This window comes from Nipponia nippon, unplaced genomic scaffold (assembly GCF_047370975.1).
Source record: "Nipponia nippon isolate SJK-2023a ecotype South Korea unplaced genomic scaffold, ASM4737097v1 scaffold_11, whole genome shotgun sequence".
Classification (NCBI taxonomy): domain Eukaryota; kingdom Metazoa; phylum Chordata; class Aves; order Pelecaniformes; family Threskiornithidae; genus Nipponia; species Nipponia nippon.
In genome coordinates this window covers 566907-575438 of record NW_028262302.1, presented here as the reverse complement: position 1 = coordinate 575438, position 8532 = coordinate 566907, and the positions used below count along the sequence as shown (strand labels likewise).

General features: G+C 45.3%; 1 long non-coding RNA gene across 1 annotated transcript; it reads left to right on the top strand.

Moving 5' to 3' along the window:
- The first annotated feature begins 506 nt into the window (after nucleotides 1-506).
- On the top strand, nucleotides 507-7827 carry LOC104011797 (uncharacterized). Its single transcript, XR_683119.2, has 2 exons — nucleotides 507-2747; nucleotides 7616-7827. It is a non-coding gene; the product is annotated as an uncharacterized LOC104011797 (long non-coding RNA).
- The last annotated feature ends 705 nt before the right edge of the window (nucleotides 7828-8532 follow it).

The window sequence follows — 8532 nt, the reverse complement described above, 5'->3', positions numbered from 1 at the left end:
CATTTTCCTACTCGGTCTAGCATGTAATGATTTGGTGTAACCGGATTCTTGAGAAAGGACAGGTTACGTAAACATTTACTGATGTGGAGTAACTATACTATTTGTACTCTGATATGCAGGAAGGAAAGTGTTGATTAACACAGAAGAAAAAAAAAGCGAAATTAGCTGATTGCATGCTCATAAGTGCAAGCTGTCATTGAACTGCTTTTAAAATAGACACAGCTGGGTGTTTGTGTTGAAAAATTTCTTGTGTTTTTGCTAATACTGAAATAAGCATGATTTTGTATACCAAACATTTTCAGATCATTAAAATTTGTAATCTGTGCTGGTTTTAAACACAAAGAAAAGAAACAGATTCATTTCGCTGTAAAATTTGCTGATATTATATTAACTCAATCAGGTCTGTACAAATGGTGTATTGTGCCTTATCAAATCTCTTTGATCCATTTAATACACAAAGTGCCAAACGTGTGTATTGTTTGTTAACATTGAACGTTTTATTCAAATCCCAGCTCTGCAGCGAACTGGAGGAGTTCTCGTTTAATGTAACACTGGCATTGCCTGTTGAAATTTTAATGCGTTGAGGTGTTTCTTAGGTCAAAGCTGAGTTTACTTTGCGTTGTGATCAGGGATGAAAACGTAGCAGGGAAGAAAACAAACGTTTTATCTTTTTGCATTTCTGAGCAAAGGGCTAACACCGAAAGAAGCACGCTTTTAAAACATTTGATGATCTAGCTTTAACATCCAGTCATTTGTCACGGGTGCAGAATAAAGCTCTGTGCACAAACTTAGGATTTATATTATATTTTTTTTAATGCCATGGATATACAGTTCTACCAAAAAAGGGAATGTTGCATCCAATATGTAGTACATCGCTTTCTAAGCCCATGAAGATTAATTCACTGTTTACAGGACAGAAAAGGATATGTAAGAGAAGCCACGTCAATTATTATTTCTGCTGGACTTTAACTTTCGAGCCCCTCTATTTTTTTCTTCCGCAGAAAATTCTCCGTTTATAAGACTGGAGATATTTACTTTGGAAATGCAGGAGTCCTGCTCTAACGCCAAGACTCTGGCTCTGCCCTGGCCACGGCTCCTATTCACTTCAGTGGCAGCTTTGTGCGCCGTAGCGCTGCATGAGAGGTCGATTTGCCCCCTCAGCTCTGGCTAAACTCGAATTCTCCTAAAAAGGTCCCTCATGGCAGCATGTCCTAACAGGGAACCTTTCGTGGGGTGTCTGGAGAAGAAGCTTGTGCGTGGAAGGGAAGCGCACGGCCCCAAGCCTGCGAAACACGGGTGGGTGTGCAGAGGGGACCCGGCTCTCTGCAGAGCGGGGATGCTCCCTCACCTGCGCGCTTGCCTGCGGCGCGGACCCGCCTCGCTGAGCGGCAGGGACGGGCTGAGAGTGTCCAGTGCCGGGGTCAGGATGGGGGAGAAAAGCTCAGCTGAAACGTCCTGGCTGAAGTGCCATTCCATGGCGATCCCCGCGCAGTTCTTGGGTATAACTTGCAGGGACAGTGTTTCCACCGCACACTTTTCTCCCTCGTATTTTATTTATTTATTTATTTATTTAAAATTAAAGGTCAAAGGAAAAACACACCCTCTCCACTGTAAGCTCAATGGATATAGTGTTCCCTCGCCACCCCCCAGCTCCAGCCTTCAATCCCCCTTCACACGGGTATAGCGGCTCTGTACTCTCAGGCTCTTTCAAGGGGTTAAGCTGCTAAAATGTCCTGACAGCTTAAGAAATGAATGAGGATTTTTTTCAGCCATGAAGAAAGGGTATTTAATAACCACGCTTCGATGGCATCATGCTTCCATGAAACGAGTCGGGACACTTTGGTTTAACAACCAGTAATATCACATTCGGTACTGTAAACGCCTGGATGTACGCATACATAATTCTATTCCCCCTTGACTCTAAGCTTGCCTTATTTATTCCAGGTTACCTGGGCAATTAAGGTAAGGGCTGCTCAGCAGACACTGATACCCTGCTGCTAAGGCATGGCGAATGGGGACGGAGGGGTGCGCTAACAAAGAGAAAGAGGTAGTCAAACATTTTGAAGAGGGGTGAATGGGACTGAAGGTGGATGGATGAATGGAGGCAAAGAGGGAGAGGAAGGAGTATTCAACGGTCCACCCTTCTACCCACAGTTGTAGATTTAAGTTTAGGTGTCCATCTCTAGCCATCTTCCAGTTAATCCTCAACAGCTGGTAGTGGTGCTAACGTTTAGTGATTAGAAGTTAGTCTATTTAGCATGCTGTATCCTTCTTCCATGGGTTTTGGTTACAGGTTACACGATTAGGATTGCGAGAACAGTAGTGAACTAAACTTCCCAGTAAGAGGTCTTCACACCAGGGAAGTGTTACTTTGCTGCAGCAGCCCTGCCTCGTCAGTCATTAGGAAGCTGCAGGTTGTCAGAGGCTTCTCTTGCGCGCACACACGCGCAGACACACACACGCACACACACAAAACCACAGCACTAAACTAAATTAAGAAGCCGATGATTAAGACAAGCGTCTACGAGGCCTGTCATTTCAGCATCCTTCCATCATAACATTGTGGCACCGAGAAATTTGCTTGAAAACCCTGGAAAAAATGTCTATGGGAGAGCCTCGTGTTTGAGATAGCATAAATGTTAACATGAAATATAGGCTGGGAACTGCCTCGGATGCAAGATAGTATTCCGCAGAGGAAAGGAGCACTGCAGAGACCTTTGGGCTATCCGCGCACTCCCGAAACTCTGGTAAGTATCTCTCCCTTCTATTGCAGCAGGTACGCAGGCACTGTGGGACTGGAACTGGACCGGGTTTGAAATCCGCAGCTATGTTCTCTTCGGAGACTTCGGGGAACTCCCCCTAAAGATAGATCTGTAATGAAAAGTCCCTACTGGATGACTAATGGTTATTGGCACTCGGTGCCCCTTTAAGGAGAGCAGCACATATTGTGCCGAAGACCTTGCAAGCACCCTTTAAATACAAACATTTTAGGTCCCCCTCCCATGCATCCCCACCCCTGTTGTTTTCGGGCTAGTTGTGTTGTATCTCCTCTCCCCCCCCTCCTTTAAGCTCTCTAGTCTTCCCTCCCCCCACCCCCATTCAGAACTAATTGCTCAGTTGCTTAAATGTTTCAAGAAGAGCTAAATTTCTCCATGCGATGATCTTTTGAGAAGCTGCACTGTACCATAAAGAACCGCCAGCGGGGCACTGCGTACCTCTGAGAAGCCTGCGCAGCGAGGGGAGAGGTAGCGTTAAAACAATGGCATTAATCAGCTAGGTGCAAGGAGTTCCCCTCCTGTTGAACTTTAGGAAGTTTCTGGGACGGGCAGAGGTTGGACGGAGAACGTGGAAGTGGGGAACAATGGCTGCGGGGGCCAGAAAGCTTTGCTGATGTCGTAAGCGTGAGACAAGATAGAATAGTGACAGAAAGAGATCCGAGTAAACATTGGAGTATACATTTCCCACGGCGGCTACGCTGGGCGGAGAGGTCTGAATTAAATCGCCTTAATTAAAAGCTGAGGATTTTATTTATTTATTCCTGTAGCTGTAGAATACCATCCACAGCAAGCCTATTCAGAGAGTGTAGAGCATCCACTAGATTTCGTGTATTCAGCTGCCACTGCCAGAATTTTTCAGAACAGAATATTTTTAAACTCGCTGCCAACTTTAACGTTGAGACGTGCGGTTTTTTTAGATCTAAATGTCGCTATTATTTTATATGCCAGCGTGTATAAGAAAGCTGTCACACCTGCCTAGGTAATACGTGTCCCTGTGTAACAAAAGCTCTCCCTAATTCAAGAATCAAACCGAAGATTAAAATATCCCTTAAGAATTATCCACAGAGTTACGCAGACGACGATAATGAAATGCAGGGGGAAAATGGACCAGTTAAAAACCTTGTACTGTTATCGAGGTTTAAATACATCGTTTTATTTTCTTCTGTGTTTACTGTTAAAACATTCTTGGCCAACACAGTGCTTTTGCCGGAGTTATCAGATTGAATTAAAGAATCGGGAAATAAAATACAGGGAAACAGAAAGACCTGGAGAAAAAAAAGAAAAAAAACCCCAACAAAATAGTGCTTGAAGAAACTTCTAGCTGCTCTTTGACTCCTAAGAAACTGTTGCTGGAATATTTTCATGGTGTTGTTCTAAAGCCCTTTAGCCTTTTATAAACGTAGTCTTTGGCAAATGACACATGTATCTGGTTTTGCAGTTTTTCGGTAACTCGAGAGAAAAGACGCGCCCCCCGACCTCCTCCCCCTCCCCCAGCACAGGGCCAGACACAGTCTCTCTCTCTCCCCCGCTGCTGTTTCACCCCAGCGCTCGGCAGAAGGCAGCGGGGCCCGGGGGTGCCCGTCCGTCCGTCCGTCCGTCCGTCCTACCTGGCCGCGCCGCGCCCGCCGCTGCCCGCTCGGCGCCGCTCCGCTGCGCTCCGCCCTGCCGCAGCCCGCTCCCCGCACCGCACCTCCACCGCACCCCTCGGCTTAGCGGAATCTCGGGCTCGGCAAGATCGGCTGCGGATCCAATTTTTAGGGCCTACAAAAGCGCAACATCCTCCCCTACCCCCCCGCCCCGCGGCCCCCTTGTAACCATAGCAAAATGCCCGGGGTAGCACAAAAGCCATAAACAACTATACAGCCCTCTAGGAGGAGGCGTTTGGCGAGCCTCGGAGCAAAGCCGATTTCAGCTTTCTCCGCGCCCGGGGCTCGGGCGGGAGGAGGAGGTGCCGGTGCTCGTTCCGGCCGCCGCAGGGCAGCGGTGGGACCCGCGCTTGGCGGCTGTCGGGACGAGGGGGCTTGCTCGGGCTGCAAGGAGGCTGCCCGGGAAGCAGCCCTTGTTCGCTCCTTGGTCTCCTAGCATGAGTAGGGCTCGGAGGAGCCGGCTCTTTATGTAGCTTGTTCTGAACACTTTTTATATCGGGCAGGGTGGTCTCCATGTTTTCCTTCTTTCTTTCTTTAGCGGAGGGAGGGGGGAGCGATGGTAAGGGGCTTGTTGGATGATTATAACCGCTACCACTTATAAATAAGTTTCTTGGGGAAGGGCTGATATCGTACCCTTGATATCAGTGGGTGTGTTCATGTATTATTTTAATATGATATGTCTTTTATACAGAGCTTGTTTTCCTCCTCCCTCCCTCCCCAGCCCACCCCCCACCTCCACCCCCCCCGCTTTGTTTCTGGAATTTGTTTCGCTTTTAAAGCACCAGCACAAACAAACAAACACACAAAAATGACTGGCAACAAGTTAAATCCCATTTGTGTCCCTCCCACCGAGCACGGACGGTGCCTCGCTAAAGCCTGGGGTTTGTAGTTTTGCCTCGACAATAATTTGACCAAGCCAGAGAAGCGGCTGCAGACAGACTTTCCGTGCAGTGACAATGCGGCGAGGAAAAATGTTGAAAGAAACAGTTCTCCCGGGGTGCATCTCCTTTGTGTGTTTTCTCCACTCCGTCTTTTAGATGGGGCGCTCGCATAGGCTTGCACACACACACACACACACACACACACACACACACACACGATATGTTTCCTAGGGAGTTTGTAGAAAACAATGTTTATTATAATCGAGCTATAAACTCCACCTAAATAATGAAATCATGCCGTAGCTTCGGAAACTCCAACAAATAAATAATTTCCATTTGCCTACTAGCAGAATACTAGCAGAGGATGACTTTACACTTTATTTTCACACTCATTTCAAAACATCAATAAAAGAGGGTAAAGAAAAGGCTCACAAGTCCTTGTCCCTTCTGGAATTAATAAAACGCTACCCTTTTAGGAGGAGATCACTTTTTTTTTTTTTCTCCTTCTTCTTCCAAGGCGACTACAAGCTAATTTCTGTGGTTGTATTAGATAGCGAATCCGCAAAAGCAAGAAGCGCCTTCTCACTGAGGGTCGCGATCGTGTCCCCCCGAGGCTGGGCTGGAGGCTCTCACAGTGAGCCACCTGGATCCCCGCGCCTTCCCTTGCTTTTACCTGACGGAATCGCGGAAGAAACATTCGTGTTTGGCTCTGCTAAATGTACCTAAGAGATACCTTTTCACGCAGTCGCACGGTTTGCAAATGATAGTTTAACTTTTTCTGTTGTGGTGGGCACGTGTTTTGGCATATGAAATTAACTTGTGAAAGCCTTTGTATCATTTTTTGATTTGTGTTTGGCGACAACGCGGATCATATCTCATCGCGTTGATGGTTGATACAATTGCTAAATTAAAGGCATGTTTTCGGCTTTGAAAAACAACAACAAAAAACCAACCCTCTGAGAGCTCATCCTCAGCAAAACAACCCGGGGAGCAGTATAATAACGCAGCGGAGTATTTTCCATGCGTGTGCGATGTCTCCATATACTCTCTATCATTCTGCGTTTCTATTGTCTGTGCCTAAAGAGAGCCAAGTCACTCCTGGGCTTGTCACCTATAATGGCCACCTAAAAGAACATACGGACAGTATACGGATAATCGCTCTAATTGCTTGGAGGAATGTAATTGGCGCTATATTTTTTTCCGTGTTTCTACCTGTTCTCCCGTGGTAAATATTAGCAACTGAACTGCTTGTCTTGACGCGTTTCTATGTTTGAGCCCCAAGAAGCGCACCAAATCTTTCCAATAAAGTGGTCAAACCTTCCTAGCACCGCGTAGTTTTGTTTTCTCTGTTTAAGTTCTGCTTCTCATCTCAAAGGAGGACACCGCGTTGAGCCAAGTGGTCTGGTTTAGGCGCTCCTCCGGACTTCGGATTTTAAGTCTAAGGCTTCCAGTACGTTGGGGCGGAAATTATGATTTTCCACATTTCAAAAGGGACGAGGCTCTATTTATAAATGTTACAGAAGGTTTCGTTACTTCAGGAACAACAAAACAGGAATAGAGCTGCAATTTTCAAGAAAACAGGATTTCAAAATATAGAAATAGAAAAAGTAGCGGAGACGATGTATAATTCAATCAAATTACAGAAAATTGCTTTAAAATTCAGAATAGTAGCGATCCATTATGTCTCTGTTTTATTAGTGACAAGTACAATTACTCTAAAATAAAGAACACTGGTGAATATATAATTGGCTGTAATCATGTTAGTGTTTGAATAAAAATGACGGGGACATTTAACACTTTGACAACAAAATGTTCAGAAACAACTTATTTATTCAAACAGTTTTTATTTGCATCCACGTGAAGGAGAAACACACTTTTGCTTACGATAAATCAAGGTTTTTTTCACTTTTAATAAATATATAACTAAAAAAAAAGATTATTAATTATTTTATTACCCAAGGCTTAATAAAGTCTCCTGAGTACTACCGTATTATTATTGATTACTCAGTACCCAAAGGACGCCATCTACAGGAAAAGGTCTTTAGGCTTAACACAAATCTAATCACTGTTGATTTAAAAAAAAAAAATCAGAGTTAATATTCCTCTATAAACCCGGCTCCGATTTTACCCACAACACCGATCACAATATTTGCTTTGTAATTGCTCCTTGCTATTCAGTTTGTTATAATTTGACACGATCTAGGAATCTGTTACAAGAGGCCTTTTCTCTGAGATACGGCGTTTAAAAAAAATAAATTGAACTCCACGAAGAAACAATTTTTCTCCTTCTAAAGCGACTCTTTTCTCTCAGGATTGACTTGATCGTCCTTGAAAATGCAGAACAGCCCAGGAGATCGCTCCCTTCAAACCAAGCGTGTGGAAGATGCTTGCAAAAGAGCCCTGAAAACAAAACAACTTGATTGAAGGCAGTTTGTGCAACAATTGTGTCATGGAATAGCTAACATTTCTTTATCTTTAACTTATTTCCTCTTGGATAATGTCAATAAATACCAGCTATGCCAAGCATACTCTCATCTGTTCTTACGCTACATCCTTTGCCCCATAGCTTGGTACTTAAAGGTGCCGGTTAGCCGTGTTACTCCTTCCTGAGCCCTTGCTGGGAAAGCCATCGAAGTAGAAAGCATGCCCCTTAATATTTTGATCATACAAATACAGACCCGCGGAGATGGCATATGCCCTCTGTGATGTGACTCCAACACCCCAGTTCAAACTACAGAATGTACGAGGAGAGCTAGAAGAAACTTTCAGGACTCCTCTTTCTGCGGGCTGCTGCTTCTTTTTTTTTTTTTTTTTTCGGTTTTAATCCCGAACGAATTTTTCTTGTTTTATTTTTTCTTTATCTTCTCCTCTCGACAAGCCTCCAAATTTCTGCCCCTGGTGTGTGTGTGTTTGCCGTAAGGGGGTGGACCCTGCACTGACCCGTGCGGGTCCTGGCGGCCGTGCGGGGGGAGCGCCGCGCGGTCCCACTGCGCCTTCACAGCCGCCTCCCAAACGTCTCCCCTGCCCAGGCGGGTTTCGCCAGCCTTTGCGGCTCCTTACAAATAAAGTAGCCCTGGCTTCTTTCTAACTTAGGCCAGAGATCTGGACGGGCTTGGGAAAAATTCAGGGGTGGATTAAACTATGCAGTGACGAGTCAAAAGCAGAGGTGCGCGGACACAAAGGCTGGGAAAAATGACCCAGGGTGCATCTTCGATTTTATGTGTTATT